A 20,071-nucleotide genomic window follows, 5' to 3' on the forward strand; every position below is an offset into this window, starting at 1 on the left:
CCCGCGGGGCACGGCCGCCCATCCCGCGGGGCGGTGTCGGGGCCGAGCCGCCGGGGGCTTTGTCCCCGCCCGGGGCTTTCCCGCTGGAAGAAGAGAAGGAAGGATCGTCTCTTGTCCCGCGGTGCCGACGGTGCGCCGAGTGCTGAGGCTGCGACGGGGGTCTCGTGGATTAAAAAGAGGAAAATCTCTTTATAAAGGAGGAGGGTTCAGTGGGGTGAGAGGACCGCGTCCGTCAGAGCTGGGGGGAGGAAGGGGGAAAGACGTCAGAGTGATAGGGGACGTTGGGGGGAAGTAAGGATGACTCAAGGGAGGCTGATTGTCGTGTCATGGCAGGGAAGCAGGGTTAAGAAGTGAAATTGAGGTGAGAAGACAAAAGGGAGTGAGGGGAAACAGGAAGGAACAGGATCATATTGAACCAACGGGAAAGAGGAAGAAAAGAAAGGGCTGATTTAAAAAGACTTATTGAAAAGAGTGATGGATAAAGGAAAGAGGGCAGTGGTAGGGGAAGGGCAGGGGAGCTCTGTGCTCCCCTTGCCCTCCCTGGTAGCCTTTCCTTGCCACCCCTGGGCCTGGCACTGGGCGAGCACCAAGCCAAGGTATGCCAAGGTATGTCTGTGACAGGCTGGTCAGGATCATCTTTTGCCACACCTCCCTTCCAAACCTGGCTGAACATGCATTGGCCTTTCCCAGATCTGGGAGAGCTAGTTCTTTGGGAGACTCCCTTTTTTTTTTTTTTTTTTTTGCCATGTCTCTTATAAACCTCACCTGCAGAGCTAGGGCCATACCAGCTTTCCTGTTCTTGCACTTTTGCTCTCTGTCTCCAAATGATGCTGGACAGTGAGTTTATAAGTTCTGAGAATAAGGGTACATGTGCAAAGAGGAACCACATATGCCCTTGCCCCAGATTTGAGAAAGGGAAGATCATGCTGAACTGTGGCATTCTCTGTCAGCTCTTGAGAGGCAGTTAACATGGGCCATTGGCTCATGTAAGTTGAAAAGTACAAATAAAAAGCCCACAGGAGTGCAGAACTGCTACTGGCAAAGGAACTGACTTGAGACAGAAAATCTGAAATCACGCTTGATTCAAGAGGAAAACTGCAATATGGGAAGATGTAAAGTCAGAGAGGACAAAGGTGGCAATTCATAAAAGCTCAGTCTACTGCAAAGAACGACCCAAGGGCTGGTGCTTTCCTGCATATTTGCCAACTGCCTGGCCAGCTTGGCTACAGAGCAGCTTTGTCTGCCTGCTCATGAACTGCTGAGCACATCACACCCCGTTAGCCCAGCCATTTACGTGCCTCATGGCCAATGAATTATGATTGTGCACTCATAAATTGATTGTGTGCATAAGACTGCTTTCAGGTCTGGCCTCACTTGAGAAACCCACATAAAGGTGGCCAAAGAATTAAAGGTTAGAAATGTGACTATTTTTGTCAGCCAGACTGACAGGTTGTTCAGTGGTTCTATTGGTGCAATGTTTGCCTTGAGAAGGTGCAGTAAACACTTCCTCCCAGTAGTAGGCAACTGAGACATATCTTAGGCACAGGTGAGCATCAAGGCACCACCTAAACAGAACTACTGCCATGGAGGAAACACGAATAGGTATTTGAAGTTTTTTTATATATATATATATATATACATATGGTTTATATATAAACAATAGGTAGAAGTCATACACCTCCTTGGAAACAATGAAGGTGTCTCAGGAAGAAAAAAACCAAATTCTAGTAATTAAAATATGATAGAAAATGCCTGGATGTTAAAATGGATGTTAAACTAAATTCACACAAAGTTTTAATTACATTTTAGTCTGGTTTTGTTCAGCTTACTACAAAAAAACCAGTCATGACCATGCAATGCATGGTTGAAGCATGTCTTAGGCAAATTAAAAAAATATTAACCAATGGAAAAAAAATCTTTTCTGAAATTAAATCTGAACTCTGATCTTCGATGAAGACTGTAAAAGTTTTTTTTTACTTATTGTATATTTTTTGTAATTTCTTTTGTACTTGGGCTATAATAACATTTTTATGCAACAGGAATGGAAAAACTTTTTTTCATTATAATTATTTCTAGAAAATATTTAATTTTAAATAAATTATATTTTAATGAAATTCACTAAAACAAATCCAGAACACCTACTATTTTTAATTTATGTAGACTCTTGTGACAAGTTTTGTCTTTTTGATGCTCTAGAATGATTTTCAACTGTCCACTTCATGAATCCACTTTGTCCAAGTTTTGCCTTACATTTTACTCCTATAGTTACTTAACTATAAGTAAGTTAAATTACACATCCTCTCCTGAGATTTCCATTTAAGCTCTAGGTTCCTTTAGTGGATATGGCTTTGGGCTTTGAAATTGCTTTCACCTGGAGGTAGCTGAGAAGAACTGAGACAATTATTTTAGTGAATATTAGTAGATTTAATAATTTACTATGCCTTCTTTTCTCCTCTACTACTGCTATATCAGGTAGATTTATAGTACTTTCTTTTGGGAAAGGACTGTGCTACGCTGGATCCGTGTGTGCATTCTGCCAGCTGCACCCAACAGCATCCATCAGCCACACCCCACAGAGCTCAGCTCTCATGACATCTGAGGGTGCACGCAAATGAGTACAGCAGATTTTATGTCCCTTGGGAAAAGATGTGCTTTGGTGCTAGAGATATTTCATGCAGCTGGAGGACTGATTCCATGTGAGAGCTGACCACATTTCCAGAGAGAATAACTTCTGCTGTCGACACACTTCGAACTGAGGTCATCTTTTCCAGGAAAAAATACATTGGTAGTTTTTGTCTTCTAAAACAATTGCACTGCATCTAAACATAATTTTCTTTTTTAGAAGAACATAGCTTGAAAATATGCTGTTTGAAGAGAAATCCTGAAGCTTAATTTTATTTATATTTAAGAAAGAACACACTTTCTAGTGAAAGGTGTCCCTGCTCATGGCAGGGGGATTAGAACGAAATGATCTTTAAGGTCCATTCCAACCCAAACCATTCTATGATTTTATGAAAGTTGACACGGACTCCTGCTTTCAATCATATTTTTTGATACAGCTATTAAGGAGTGTTTTGGGGAAACAATGGAAGTTAGCTTTCATGTACAATACCTGTCTTTTAAGCAAAGATGTTACAATATTTACAAAGAGTTATTGAGCCCACATATGGTTATTTGGACTCCCTCTTGGTAATGGCGCAGAGTTTTGCATTTTTAAATCTATGTCCATCACCAAGACTTTTCCTGGGAAAAGGTCACCCTGGATACAACTAACTGACCTGATAAAAATAAAACCCCTTTTTTTTAGGGAATATTAGGCTAAACAGGCACCCAGTTTTGTTTTGCTTTTTAATGTTTCCTGCTACTTGGTCTCTCACAGGAGTTTGAATAATGGGAAAGTGAGGGACAGAAACTGAAGTCTACTGCCAGTAAACATTTACATGGAGGGCTGTAATTCCCAGTATTAAAGAAGTCACAAGTTTAAGTCATGATGTAGGACATTAAAACAATAAATATCGATATGGCGATATAAACTTTTGAGGCAAAATTCTAAATTTTCATACATTTCTATGTTTAAAATTTTCATGGTGTAATTATGAATTTTATGATTTTGGATTATAGAGTTACTTAAAAACATTATTATTCTTAAGAAAAAACAAACAACAACAACAACAACAACAACAACTAAGCAGCCTCAAGGTTTTGAGGTGTGTTCCCTTAATAAAAAAAAGCTTTTACTACAGCTTAGTTTAAGGCCTGTATTTAGAGTTTTCCTGACACTTACAGAAAGATTTTTTTACAATTATTCCAAAAAAAGGGCCTCACTATCTTGTGGTTTTTGGGGCAGTATCCATCTTAGATTCTTTCCACAGTTTCTTGATTAACCATGGAGTTCCCAAAGAAATTACCCATCCATTTGCTCTACAGCTCATAAAAACCCCACCTAGATGAGAGCTCTTTTGGAAGATATATTTGATGGTTATTTGCAGTCTCTGGTTAGCTTGCTGGGAAGATACAGCTGCAGTTGTGATCTTTTAGGATTCCAGACAGTGTAGATCACTGATGTGACTCTTTTGATAGTAAACTGGATTAAGTGTCAAAGAAACAGACTTTCTTTGTACTGTTACAAATGCTATGTGATGCATTTTTTAATTCCGTGTTATAGTTCCAGGCAATTTTTTTTAGTATAAAACAAACAAGCAAAACAAAACAAAGAATTTTAAGAATCTAAAGTTTAGTACTTAAAAATATAAGAGAAGCAGAGTTAGGACTGTGTGTGAAATCTTAATGTCCTCTTGTCCATGTACTTTTTGAGTCTTTAACTGCATAATAACATACTAATTTTTCTTTGAGATGCCTGTCTCTTCCATTAAGGGTTGATCTTCACTATTTCTTTTTATATTTCTCATTAACCATGTGGCCTTACAAGTACATTTCATTCAAACTTTGCAATGAAAATAAAACTGGTGATTTTCTCCAGGTTTCTGTGGTACAAAGAATTAGTGCTTCAGAAATACAGATAATTTTATCTACAGAGCACACACACTAAGGGAATATGTGACACCTTTGTATAGATTTATATATTTAAGACATAGGTCCAGTCAGTTTCTGTAGCTGCTTCATGCAAATCTCAGTAGCAACTAATGTTTTGTTTTGCTTTGGGTTTTTTCTGAAATTCTGAAGAAAAGAAAATCAATATCCAATCTAAGTCAGACATCTGGCATGAAAAATTTCAGCTTGTAGCCTGGTGCCTGGCAAAGTTGTATGCAATTAAAAATAAGCCTTTTATTGTGAGAAATTTTGGGCAACCTGAATTGAATTAGATTTTGAATACCTGTTGTAAGAAAGCTGTGATTAAAAAAATTGAAATTAAGGGATTGAAAGAGAAAATAGAGCATGTTTTATTTTTCATTTCTCTGACACTATCTGTATTGCATTTTTCCTGTTTTACTTTGTAAATAAGAGCGAATCAGATCAAAGATAAACTGCTTAATGGTGAGCTCCTGTATTTGAATTACACTGATTGAAATGAAGAAAGTAAGGAAGTTTTGCCTTATTATAATTATTGAATACTGATATTCTCAGTTGCTTCCAGAAGCCAGTGACATCAAAGCTCCATTGCAATAAGTGCTAAGCAAATATATTGTAAAGTGAAGACCATGATGCAGAAGCTGCATATTTTCCCTTATTCTTTCCTGCATTGCTGATCAGCATCACTGAACAACACGAGAAATAACCAGAATGGTGTAACAAGATTAAAATAAAATGCAAACTAGGGTTCTTAATAGAAGACTTAATGCTAAATATCTGTTTGGCAAGCTATTCAAAAGCAGTGCATGCCATTATTTTGTGTTTTTTTTTTAAACACAGTGAGTTAGGATCAATAAAGGGAAATAGATAAACCAGGGATCCACCTTTTTTTGAATACCATGAACTAAATGAGATCAAGTTGATTGAAATGCTTATTGGATTTCTGGGGAAATCTGTCCCTGAGCAACAAATCTGTCTGAATGGACACCCACCATTTATCAAGCTCACAGCAAAGGGCCTTTGAACTGGTGGACAGTTGGCATAGGAACATCCTCAGCTACAGGCCAGCATTTTTTCAATTTATAATTTACCTTGTATGACGACTTACAGTGTCTTACCCAAGAAAGAAAGAACGTGCCTACACGTCAGTGACCAATTACAAACCCAAGAAAGAAAGAACGTGCCTACACGAGCATTATGAGCTTGAAACCATATTAGTAATTGTCATCCATGCAGGAAACAGAAAACCAAGCAAACCCCAAAGCAGCAAGAGAAGTGTGGTGAGTGGAGGCTGCCAGTGCTTCACCCCAGCAAATAAAGTCACACAGTCATGAGCAGACTGATGCACAAGTGGGCCACAGGGCTGTTTGCACATCTTGGAGACAATCAAGTCTCATATCCCAAGAGATCCCAGAGCAAAAGGAGTAACCAAAAGATGGAGAGAAGTTTCTGAACCACTTTTGGAGCCATTATTGACGATATGAACATTCTGAAACCATGGTGAAGATGGCTTGTAGTGAGTTTGGGTTTGAACTGAAAAGGATGCAAGAAAAAACTAAGATGAGTTTAATCCATGCTGAGCTGTTTTTGACATTTTGATACTTGGCCTGAAGTGCCAGTCATGAGGGCTTGATGTTAACCTGTCAGGATTCAAATGGTGCATTATTTATTGGAAAGTTTTCTGTTGTGGTATTGGAAAAATAAAGTAGAAATTGAGAAAGCATTTCAGGAACTTTAAGTTTTGAACTTAGATTAGGAAGGATTTTTTGTTTTTGGTGACAGCATGGAAGAGACCTGTACAACAGCAGTTTCAGAAGAGTTTAGGAAAATGTGCTTCTGTACCTTCAGCAGAAAACCTGCACCACCCAGCATTATGCTGCTTTGAACTTTGTTCTGATAGGACTTCTGTCTTTAGAAGAAGCCTGTAAAGAATTTTGGTAAAGCCTCTGACGACCTGTTTTTTCTCATGGTGAACTTCAGATGAGTAATATAATATTTATAGATCCATGGATACCACCATCTACTAAAAAATTAGAAAGCAAATTTAATTAAAACCAAACAAAAATAAAAAGAAATAGTAAAAATCCTAGGCACTAAACTAAACCTTACAGAAACTAAATCTTGTTAACTATGATCCAAAGGTACTATATGATCTTTACTTTAGATGTTATTATTATTAGTAGGTATGGTGCTCATGTTCTTATGACAAACATGATTTTCTGTGCATAATTTTGGCCAAGTAGGAACTGACAAAAATAATTGAAGAAAATCTCATGGTGATTAAACCATGGCAATTTCCCTGGAAATATCTAGTGAGAACAACGAGAAAAACTGACTATCAGGAACTGATCTCAAGCATTAAAAATTCATTTTCTCTGTGGCCCTGGGTAAATTGCTTTATCAAAAACTGGTACTCTTTGGACTCAGCTTCTCTTCACTAATGTCCATATGTTTTGGCTAAAGAATAAATGATTTCTCAAGGAAAAAATTATGAAAATTTTATTGGATTTTGTGAGGATTTTAAAATTAGAACACTCAAACCTTTTGATTTTTTTTTAAGAACTAGTTTTTGAGTAGTAGAGTTGAAATATACACACAGGTCAGATGACCCTATTTGGGCAATGAATTAGTCTGTTGCTATGTGCATGTTCTGTAATAACAGAAAAGTTGAAGCTAGTGTCAGTCAATTGCAAATCTCAAGAAAGAAGAGACATGTATCAGCTTTAAAGTAGATTTTAATAACATCTTGTCAGAACAATTCCTAGCTCTCCTGTATAATATTTACAGAAACCAAATTAAAGTCTACATCTGCTTAGCTCATTGTGAAAGCCACATAAATTATAATTTAAATAACCTTTTTTTCTTCACAATGAAAGTTAAGCATACATAGATGGTCAGCCATTGGCAGGGAGAAACCCACTAAACCATGATATTACCATGCTTGTTAATCCTTCTGAAGCTTTTACAGTAAACATGATACCTGTCTTCTACAGAGCTTTTAAATTCTGTCTTTAAAATTGGCCAGTATTTCTTCAGACATTCATCTCAGTTCTCTTACTCCACTACTCCATTCCTTCAAGAAAATGAAAGTCTGTACCTACATACTGATATCTTAAATAACACAAACAAACAACACATAGAGCAGGGGTGAACAGAGCAAAAACAAAAATGGAAATCCTTCCTGTAAAAGTCAGTAATGTTAAAAAAAGTGTCAGCCTTTTAGCAGCCAATAAGCTGCATGCAGCCATCAGGGCACATTTCAGAGCTGCTTCTTAATTCTGTCATCTAATTTATAAGCGATCTACAAGAAATGCAATTTGGTATTTTCAAATTAAATAATCTGTCTAAATAAAAATAAAAAATGTATTATTTCTCTACTGTTAAGTCAGAGAGCTTGAAATAGTGTTTGCAGACAAATTGAAAGCAAATGATAAAATTATTTTGATTTTGTCACCTTTGAAGTAATTCCTCTCATCAATGTCAGCTGACAGGAGGTGATTTGAAAAGCACATGTACTGCTACCAGCAATTTGAAAACAATGTCTGTAATTAGTGTGGGAAAATGGTATCATAGTAGATATATCCTTGGAGGAATGTGAAGGAAATGTGGGTAGGTTTTCTGGTTTAGTCATAATCTTAGACAGAGTATTCAGGAGTTTATAAAGATAATATTTAAGTGCAAATTGTGTGGTAGTTAAATCTCATAAAACCTTTATTGAATTTATGTAAAATTGTCAAATTGGAAAACCTACACATTTAATGATGAGGTTCACAAAGTCAATATTTCTGGGCTGAAATAATGTCCAGTTTCACCAGGACACTAGTGACACTAGTTGTTTCTAGTCACAAGTTAATATTTTATGAGTAGTTTCAAACTTCATGGGAGAAGTAGATTGGTGGGGTTTTTTTGTTTGTTTGTTTTTTGGTTTTTTTGTATTTTAATTTATTTTATTTTACTAATGCACATTCAGAAACATTACTGAACACAGTACTGTAATACTTAGTTGAAGGTGGCTGGAATGTTTCTCTTGTTTTAAAACAAGTTTGAATCAATGGAATTAAAAAAGTACCTCAAATTTCAAGAAAAACTCTTCTTTTGAAGCAGTTTCAAATTATTTGGAACAGAAAGGGAAGACATCTGGGTTAGCAGGATAATCTGGACCTTTTAAAAGACACAATAGAAACATATTTATCTCAGTGCAAGGGATTCGAATCTTTGGGCATTTTGTAGCCCTTGTACACAGATGTATCTGATACAAGGCATTGTTCCTCTGTGTTCATCACTTTGTCATTTGTTTCAGTCAGAGCTGCTTAGATACAAGTATCTTGTTTACAGTATCTGTAATGGCATCTATTTAAAACAGAGTTATCAGTTTATAAGTCCATTGCTATCACTATTGAGTGATTACATCACTATGTAGCAGTTTGGCTCTACTTTCAGTAATTCAAGTTCTCCTACGGATAGCTAATTGCTAATCATGATAATCCTGTGGATTTCAGTGGTTCCACTAATAGATTTACAAACTTTAACTCTGAATCTCAGTACCTACAGATATATTGAAATAGACCTGTCAAAGCTGAAAAATGCTTTCACTGAAAAGTTCTTGACTGTGGACAAAAATCTCCTCTTTCATTTAAGAATGCTTTCATCCAAACCCCATCTTTTTGTTTCTGTGTTTCTCTGATCTGAGTATGTATTTAAAATGCAGTAAGAAAGCTTTTGGAACACAAATCTATTTTGGTAAAATTACAAATACTATCTTGTATATTCTGTGTATTAGTAAGTGGATCATCCCAATTTAAAGAGGCTGCTTCAGGGCCTGGCAGAATTACTGTAACTGACTTCAGTGAAACTTGTATCAGTACATAAAAAAATTGTGAATCATAGAAATGAAATGGAGTCACCAAACACCATACATTTGTTCTGTAACAAATGTATGCAGACTGTCTTTGTCTGCAATGCAAAGTGTATATGACCAAAATATTCCAGTGGTGAGACAGAGAATATTTGATAAAAGAGCATTTGATTGCAGAAAGAAGGATTTTGAAAGTAGAGTTTGAGTTTAGAATAGCCAGTGTTCACCAGAAAACCTTGTACCTAGCACTAATTCTTGGGCTCTTGGTGTGGTTGGCAAGGCATTTGAGGTTCTCTGTGTGTCAAAACCCCACACTTTATCATCATAATTGTGGCCAGGTGCTAATCTTGATGGGCTCAAAAAATGGAGAATGTGACCTTTAAAAACCTGTGGTTCCAGCAGACCTGGGTCAGAGCAGGTCAAGAAAAAAGGAAGCTTGTACAGCTAAACTGGTCTGTGAATCTGTAAAAGGCTTATGTATCTGGTTAAAAATACATGAATGTTACTAAAGCCTTGCGGAAACTGACACTTTCAGTACAATATTCTTTAGCAGTTTTGATTAATTCAATTTTTAATAAGAATAATTACTTCTGTTGTTTTATTTATGAAGAAAAAAAGAGAAAGAAATAACTGAGCTCACTAACTGATCCTTAAGGTATTAGTGCTTTGACACACGTGGGAAGCAAATGTAAATCTAATGAAATCTGGTATTTTTCTATTATTTGTTGCTCATTGAATTGAAACTGGGAAAAACTGGTAATAAAAAATTGGAGGAACTTGTGACAATTCCATAGATGCATTTCACTTGGGGAATTTGCTAAAAAATGTGCCTTAGAGTACAATTTTGGAAAGGGCTCATAAATTAGCTGAGGTGAAAAATTAAAAAATAAGAAAAGGAAAGAAGCTAGGCTCCATTACCCAGTACTTTAGCAGATTTATTGGGAAGTCACCCTTTCAGCTAGTGTTTTTATAACTTAAATGAATTACAAGTAAACATCATATTTGTATGTGACTTTTCATGAAAGCAATGTTTCAAAGTGATTAATTATTTATTTCACACTCTATGCTATACAGGCTATCCATCCAGCTGTTAAAAGTAATGAGAACAAGAAAAACACCTTGTGGGCTTTAGCAGGAGTAACTTTCAAACAATATAAAAGGAAGGGAGTTACCTACAAAACTGATGAAAGTTATATCAATGAATGAGAGGCTCTTCTGAAATTCAGCAGCCCTTCCTGCTTGCCTCCTGACTCTGACTCAGTGCTTCAACAGAGTGGTTTGTGTTTGTGTACTGGCTAAACCAGTATTTATGGTTATGTGCTGGTTTAACTGGTCTCTCCCTCTCTTGTTAGAATAATAAAAACTATCAACACATGGGCGGGGGAAAAAAAGCAAAAGGCACATATTTCTCTTTAGAATTAATTTTTTTCTTTCCTTTTCCTTTTCCTTTTCCTTTTCCTTTTCCTTTTCCTTTTCCTTTTCCTTTTCCTTTTCCTTTTCCTTTTCCTTTTCCTTTTCCTTTTCCTTTTCCTTTCCCTTTCCCTTTTCCCTTTTCCCTTTTCCCTTTTCCCTTTCCCCTTTCCCCTTTCCCCTTTCCCTTTCCCTTCCTTTTTCTTCTCTTTTTTTTTACAGACTGGCTTTGTGCTTTTATTCCAAGAAATATAAACTGGCACAAAGGATTCTGGTAGTATTTATAATAGCAGAACAATTACTAAATAGTCGGTTGTTTAAAATTCTTATGCGCATAAGAATTATTATAGATTAATTAAATTAAAATAAAATTCTCCCACTAAAATTTACACCAAAATTTCGCTGGCTTCCCAGTGAAACTATTATTTTTATTTTTGTTTTGCTCTTCCCCACCGCTCCCTCTTGGAGTTTAGGGAGTCGGAGCCAGGCGGGCTCCCCGGGCATCAGCACCATGGACAGGAGCCGCGGTGACGGGCGGCGCTCAGCCCGCCCCCGAGCCCCTTCCGTGGGGATGTCTAAAGCCTCCCGAAGGTCTGGGTCTGAGTGCCTGAAACACCTCTTAGCCTGCAGCACAGCCTCTCCGTGGTGTCATAGATCAGTTTCAATCACCCAAATCACCCGTGTGTTATAGGGAGCAAGGAGGGAAAGATTATGTTGTATGAAGGTCTTGTAAGTTCCAAGACCTTAGAAAACACTGCAATGAAAAATGGAATAAATCGTACTTTGCCAGCTAAATAAACTACTTTGACACTGTTAACTCTTTGATGTAAGGATGGTATTTTTATTTTATTTTTGTTTGTTTGTTTTGGATGTTTTGTGGATTTTGTTTGTTTGTTTTAATAATGTAAAACATATTGCAGATACCCTGAAAACACAATAAGGGATCCATCTTTCAAAATAATGGTCTAAGCGATATTAATTATGATGCCCCTACTTGTTAAGTAGCAATCATTAAATTATTATGGACTATAGTGAAATAGCTTCTAGTGAAATATACAGAGTATTTTGTTCTCCTCCTCCCTTCCAGTGGAGAAAATAGACAGTGGGCAGTCTCACTGGGCAGTGGGACTTCCTCACAACAGATATGTGAAAGCATATGGGGTATATGACACTGCATTTATTTAAAAAGCCTCCCAAAAGCCACCAAAATCCTGTCAAAGATTTTCATTTCTCTCTATTCTAATCTAAGACAAGAATGACTTAGACAATAATTAAATTATCCATTGAGTTAAAAGCCTGTATCAAACTCAGGCACTGTGGTGGCAGTAGATAGTGTCTGTGGCTCAAGTGTACCAATCTTAACAAAAAATATGAAACCTTCTTACCTAACTTGAGAGACATCTTCGTGTCACTTGGTCCTTCCAGATTCCCTCCGTGGTCAGTAAAGTGTGTGCTCACTTGTAGAGAAAGATGCAGGTCACCTGAATCTTTCAAGACATTTTCTAAGGACAAGGCAAACTGTAGTCTTATTTTTTTTCTACTGGCTAAAGGGATCACTGGGGGAACTGCTTCAGAAATAGACATATACACTGCAGGTTCCTGTTTTAATCCAGACAAAGCCCTCAAATGCTGACACTGAGCAGTGTGCAAGCAACCGGGCAAGCCTCAAGAATGTCTTTTGGAGGATTAAATATCGAGGGGTGGGGAGGCTGCTGGGAAGTTCCACACAACTCGTCATTTGCCTGGAGGATATGCTATCAGATGATAGATAGCTCCTGACTTGTTAAAACACTTCCAGTCTTACTGAAATACAACCAAATGACAAAAGTCTGCAGATTAAACTTCCTCTGCATGCATTTTATATCTCAATATAAGCCTCTGCCAAGAGTATTACAAATGAGACCACAACTGATTTAGCTTTGCATTCTCCTCACTGTCTTGGTTGCTGGTTATATTTCTTTAGTTTATTCCACTTTTCAACATCCCTTCCATTAAACATTTCAACAAAAAAAAAAAAAAAGAAAAGTGAAATTATTCAAAGAGATGCCGAAAGCTGAAAATATGTTTTAATTCAAATGCCTTTTTTTTTTCCTTTTAGATACATAATATTGATACAGAGTGAATATAATATTGAAATAGAGTAAAAGGTGGAGATAAAGTTTACATTACAGGATCAGGTGATTAAAAGAAAAGAATATAAAATTCCCTCTTTTGTACTCAGGGTCTGCTTTGAATGAAACCTCTTCTTCCTATCAGTCCAATGAAAATCAAATGCAAAAGAAATTAATGCTGTATTGTCCTCTTGAGTCTGCAGATAGCTGAAGCAACAGTTCCACTTCAGGAAATAGAAAGGATGCTCTAAACTCATCCACGGAGGTGGATGACTGATAAAGACTGGTGGTAAAGGCTGAAATTGTGTTACCCAATTTTAGGTATCTCATAGATCTACTTGAGCCAAAAGTTGTTTTTTTCCTAGACTACACAGGCAAGGAAGAGGGGTGTTTTCTTCTGGACATGGACAGGAGTATGTACTGAGATCTCTCTGTCTCCCTCACTTTGCTGGGGAATTTTGCATTATTAAGCTCTTTCTATAGGCACTTTCACTTACTGCCAGAGTTATATGGTATGGTCTTCTTTTCAGCCTCTCTCTGCACCTCTCCATTCCCATTAGTGAATGAAAAATTATCCCAATAGATTACAATGAGATGTTTATCAAAGAGTTCAAAGCCATTCTCTGAACTCCCTGTATGCCAGAATGGAAGCCATGCAGTTGCTACAGCTTTCAGCTTTTCTTCTCATTTATAGTGCCCGACTGGTAGAAAATTTAGTTATATCTATGGTAAGCATGAAACTGGAAAACTGTGGATAATAACACACAGTGCAAGGAACATTGATTTTTAAAATTTATTTCTCTTTTTCTTTTCCAAAATGAAGAAGCCAATTGTTCCAGTTATCTATTGACAAATCAAACATTTCATACTAAAAAGTATTACATCTTCATTATAAGGAATTTTCTGTGGCATGTCCAGTCTCCCAGAGCACCTCCACAATCCTTGCAACAGAATTTAGACTCACTCATTATGTGGACATAATGGACCAGGTCCTCTCCTCTCCTCTCCTCTCCTCTCCTCTCCTCTCCTCTCCTCTCCTCTCCTCTCCTCTCCTCCCCTCTCCTCTCATTTCAGAGTATGGCATAGCTATAATAATGGCAAATAGGAAAAACCAATGGACATATTTTGGTTCTCTGTTTCTATACTACTTCAGGGGAAATAGTTTGTGACAATCTTATTTTGTGTCTAGACTGCATCGTACTCTTCAGTAGCCTGCCCATGCTGAGGGGGCATTCCCCCTTCTGCCTTGTTCCTCACTCTACTTATTCCTAGTTCACTTGCACAGGGGGAAGAGTCAAAGATTACAGAAATATTATTTTATGTGTTATGGCTTGTATCACCAGAAGCTGATTAGATGAAGTTAAATGGTATTGTGCTGTCCTATACCAGTATGCTAGATCAGTGACAGATATATTAAGAAAAATAAAATTCAACTGCTCATGGTTTTCCTAACTACTACCCACAGCCCACTGCACTGTTCAGTTATCCTTTACAATTTAATGCCAGAGATGATTTGCAGACTAACATGTTACCACTCAGGGGACTGGATGTTTATATTTGTTTAAGCCTGTGGGACTCACGCGTCAGGAGCCTGCCAGTTCCCTTGTGTGCAGACGTTGCCATGGTGGGCATAGAGAAGGGAAGGAATCCCTCCTCACACAGGCATGCTTCTTCCACTTTGGTTCTGGCTTTGCTCCCATGCGCTATTAGGCTAGAGAAAAAGCAGACATAACATGCTGGATCATTAGTGTCAGATATGTGCCAATCCCTTACCCATTTTTTCAGTCAGTAGTGAACAGCAGCCACTTCCCCCAGCATCCCAACCTGTGGTGCTTGGAGGTGACACCAAACCCTGAGTGCTGCCTGAGCAGGCACATGGTGCAGTCCAGCACACACCCTCACAGCTCAAGAGGATCCTCAGTAAAGTCTATTGCAAACAAATTTGGGTTTTCAGGAATAAAGTGGCAATAAAATTGTAAACAATATTTCTTAAAGGGTCAAAGAAGTGGGAGTTTTTTATAATGGGAATGATTTTTTATACTTTTTGTAACTTTCTGTGCATTTAATGGTAACTACAATAAAAATACAGTTTTGCTTTATCTTTATTTACTTTTTAATTTATTTTTTATACTGAAGACAAACACAATCTTAGTGTTTTCAGATTCAAATGAAGCTAGACTGTGGTACTGAACCATTGAAGTATGACCCCATGGGAAAAGAAAAGAAGTGGATCTAACCATGAACACAACAATTTTTGGAAAGGAAAAGACTTTTGGTAAGCAAAATCACTGTCAGCAAGTAAATTACTTTGTATGGATCAGACACTGATTTCAGTTCTCTGTCCCTCTCCCCACAGTTTTTCCCCTTTTGCATCAAAAAGGGCTACATGGAAAGTGTGTCTCGTTAAATGATCTGAGAAAGGCAGAAAAGGAGAAAGGACAAGATCATTTCACTTGTATGGATGAGCAGACAGAAAAACAATAAGAAGGCAATCAATTGAGCAAACAGAGGCTGTGGCAATAACACAAATGATTGTCATTCTCAAAATCTGAGGCACAAAAATTTGTAAGGGAGATATTAATCATGACATAATTGCTTCCAACACATTAGTGGAACTTTGTTGATGTGCATTACCTGAAGTTTGGGTTCTTTGTAATGATAGTGAAGATATGAAAATAAAGTATGGAGTTGAAAATCTATTTCTGTTCAAGATATGAAAACAGCCTGGGAAGTGCAAACTTCCCTGCAGCATGTGAAGATATCAGGAGCAAGTACCCAGTACATAAGAAAGCATATAAAAATTATAATGTATTCTTATTTGTAAAGGGGTATTTACAAGAAGACACTCAAAGACGTCAGTTAGACAGTATTCCATTCTGGTTTAGCCTTTAGCTTCTGAATTGGAAGGAATTTCTCTTAACAACAACAAAATCTTCACATGCACCTCTTAGATTTGGTTTTTTCAGTTGATATTTAATACATAGGTCTGATGAAATTAAAATCAGCTGATCACCTAATTCATTGAGTGCAATCTGGAAACTGTACTGAATAAGAAATCTTCAAAAGTGCCTTTTGAGATTGAGTTTCTAGCATCCATAGGTTTAAAAATTCATGAAATCACAGAATGGTTTAGGTTGGAAGGGACCATATAGATACTCTAGACACCATATAGTTCCAACCCTCCTGCCATGGGCAGGGACACCTTCCACCAGACCAAGTTGCTCAATGCCCCATCCAACTTCACTTTGAACACTCCCAGGGATGGGGCATCCACAGCTTCTCTGGGCAACCTGTTCCAGTGCCTCACTACCCTATGAGTAAAGAATTTCCTCCTAACATCTAATATACACCTCTCTTCTACTATGATCCATCTCCTCTGGGTAGTGACATGTTTAAGAAGAAGGAGCTAATAAGAAATATTGTAGTGTAGATTTTAGAGCAGTTTTGACAAGATAGGATAGCAAGTGCAGCTGAAAGCTTGTTTTACATTTAAAAAATCACGTTGGATTCTTGAGCTTTTTAGCATCTTCTCCTTTCTAAAGCCATTTTATTCTGAAAAGCTGAGCACACTCCCATTAGCAATATGCTCAGTCAAGAGCATCTGGGGAAATATATTTGTTGTATTAAAAAACCTACATAAATATTCCAACATTTGCTGTGTGGGATAACACATAGCAGCTGTATTGTAAAACCTCATGCTTTGCAGAACACAGTCCATCAGAAGAGATGTGTTTTGGTTCATCTGAGAGAGAGATGCCTATAAATCACCAGGTGGTAATAGGAATTGTCAGGAAAAGCTCTGCTCAGCAGCACAGGAATGAAGGCACAGAGGAGAGTTTGGTGGGAGGGAATTTTCCCTGCCCACCTGTCACTCCTTCCCTGTGTCCCTATAACCATATGCTCCCAGTTTTAATTTCCTGTCCCAGGCAGGACAACTTCCCTCTGTCTTCATTTAATCTGCCTTAAATGCCTTTGCCTCATTTAATCCCCCTTTGTCTCAAACAGAAGAGGTCCCCATCTCTTTCCTACAGCTGTTTCCCTAAGCAAGCTGATGAGATGTTTTATTTACTGGCACCCCATTTGAGGGCTGCCCATCTATTAATAGGTGTGATCTCATATCCCCAAAAATCCTTGCTGCTTTTCTGTCAGGGACATGCAATGCTCATCATGGGTGAGAATTAATGTCTCAGGGTTGTAAAATGAATCCCTAATGAAGGTTCAGACCTTGGAGATTGTGAGAAGCACAAGTGGATAGTGTGTGACACTGGATCTGATTGTGTATCTGTTTTATATTAATGGGGGTGGGAAGCTGCTAGGAGACTTGTGATTATTTCCCAGCTCAGCAAATGTAGGTACCTTCCAAACTCCACTGGGATAATTCAGCTACTTTGACAATTTCCAAAGTTACTGGAAAATTAAGTTTTCTTGTAGATATCTGGTGGTTTCTTCGGCTTTTATTTGGCATTAAAAGGCAAAGTTTTTTTAAAAGATTTTTTTTCCTCAGGTAGAAGCTTAGAATTACAGAATTATTTGGGTTGGAAGGGACTGTAAAGATTATCTAGTTCCAATCCTTCTGCCATGGGCAGTGATACCTTTCACTAAAACAGATTGCTCTAAGCCCCATCCAACCTGGCCTTGTTTGTCTAACCAGTTCAATGGCATTGCCTTGCAGAATGTTTTATTTGCTAGTTTCTTAGAACAGTTCATTTCTGAAAAAAAAATGTTCTGATGTCCAGTCTGTCTGGCATTCTATCCACAACAAAGAGCCAAATTTTGGCCTAAGAATCCTGATGTAGTGTTTTTAAGATAGAGCATTGAGGTTTGGTGTTCTAAAAGTACCAGTCTCTTGCAGTAACAGTACTAAGATACATTTGATACACATATCAAATGTGAGGTACTGAAGTTTAATTAAAACAGAGAAGGGGTGAAAGGATGGTACTGTCATAATTACTTTAATTTCTTTCCAGTTTATTTAAGAATATTTTTGTGTTTCAGGCATACCTTTGGGAAGTTATATGGTGGTTGTGAAATACTGTTTTTCCATGCAATTTCTGAGATGATTCCTTTGGATTTGCCACAAACACCTGCATGGTGCAGCAATGAGGTAACTAGAGACACTGTAAGTATGTGAAAGCAACAGGATATGGTATCATGGATTTCATCCTGCTTCTTGCTTGCATTCTGGACTCAAAGGAGATTTCTGTGAGCCTGATGAGTTGCAGGGGGTTTTGTATGCTCTATTATTTGGAAGTGGCATTGCAGGATGATGCCTGCAGAGATCATCTGTGCATCAGCAGTGTTGAGCCTGGGGTCTAGGTGGATTCCTTGCTGAGGAACACAAAGCAAAGTTGAGTCCCCCTGCATCTCAAACTCCTCTAGGAGTAGAAAAAGAAAGAAGCACTTTAAAGGTACTGTGATTCCAGAGCTTTCATGTGAGAAGAGCCACTTGAGACTGGTAAAGATTACAGCCAAGAGTATGATATCTGCTGGAGTGTGAAAAGCCCGGAATTAGAGAAGATAATTACTCAGCAAGCAGCACCCACAGCTTAGGGAAGGTTCCTGCAGTGCCTCGCAGTGATGACCCCCAACGGAGCCAGTGGGGGAACAAAACTCTTTCCTGCTCTCGTCCACATCTGGTGGAAACAAGGCTTCCTTTCCCCAGGTGGGTGAAATGGGCAAGGGTGGGAAGTTTACTCCTTAGTTCTCTTACCAGACATCAGAGATACATTGACATGGCTTGTGTCCCTTGGATCATTCAAGAAGACCAAAGAGAAGAGAAATATTATTTTCACTTCTTCCTCAGGCCTGTTATTTAGATGTAGACTGTGAAAAATAGAACCAGATTTTTAAGGTCTTTAGCCCATCTGGTCTTGGTATAACAAGATTATACAGACATGCTGTATTGTATCTTCAGGGAAAAAACAGAGAAGACTCTTGGAAAGGTCAACATTGCCATATATAAAGAATGCAGGGTTTTTCTCATAGGCAACTCTTGTTGGACTTTTACTATGGTCATTTCTAAATAGAGAGTGTGCAAAAATTTGGTGACCTCTTTTTGTATAGCGTTACAAAGCTTAGAACATGGTTATCATTCTGGGTAGTGCACACAACTAAGTTAGTGAAGGGAAGCTAATCTACACTAGATTTCAATCACCTTTCTATTAATCTGCATTGAAGATACCAGAAATGTCTGGTGAGTCTGATGACTTCAACAGGTCAACCCCCCAAGGTCATCACCACAATTCTTTTGTTTACTCAGTGTAGGCACTGGGCAGGGGTCAGGGCAGCAAGATCCAGTAAAAGCACAACCAGACTGTCCACACTACAAAGTTTACAATCTGAAGAGGTTACCACCTCCCTCAGACCTGTACTTCCTTCTCTAGTCCTCATTGTACTAAACGTGCTTCCAAGCTTGAAAGCACCGGTATCTTATGGAGCTGCAGCCCAGCTATTCTCAAGAATCCTTCAAGCTGCCACAGGTCTGGGCCTGCTCAGGTGTCCACTTCAGGGAATGGGTGTTCTCTGCAATGGCCACAATAGGAATGAAGTCTTTTTCTGAGGAATATTTTTCTCTAGCACATGGAGCAAAATCTTTGTTTGGCAATTAATATGTGTGCAAGCACATCACAGAAAATTGATCAGCTTCCTCCCAGCTCTGAGCAGAAAACATCAGCACTGTTAGTTCACAGCAACTTATTGTACACAAATGCTTCTAGATTTATTCATTACAAACCTAGCTTTTTGCTGCCTCCATGAGTAATGGTTTTGGATGTCACCAAATATATTCTATATTCACAGGTGGAAAAGGAAAAAGGACAGAACAACACTATTTATTTTGTCCCCTGCCTCCAAACCTTATCTAAGAAAATAATTATTTACAGCAAAATGAGCTTCAAAAAAACCAAGGGACAATATGGAAAAGGTTTTTTTTCTGAATTCACAATTCTGTCCTGATGTAGGCAGAAAATACCTCTCAATTATCTTGTAATAAACACAAAGAGTTACCATAACACAGCTGACATGTAACAAATCAATGTATTATTTTATGCAGTACTATCCTATTCTTGTGCTCCTAACCAAAATTATGTTCCTGCCATGTGTCATGTGTGGCTTCCCCTTTCCCTGACAAGGGACTCCACCTTCAGCAAAGACACCATTATTTAAT

Source organism: Geospiza fortis, unplaced genomic scaffold, assembly GCF_000277835.1.
Source record: "Geospiza fortis unplaced genomic scaffold, GeoFor_1.0 scaffold192, whole genome shotgun sequence".
In the NCBI taxonomy this organism is placed as follows: Eukaryota; Metazoa; Chordata; class Aves; order Passeriformes; family Thraupidae; genus Geospiza; species Geospiza fortis.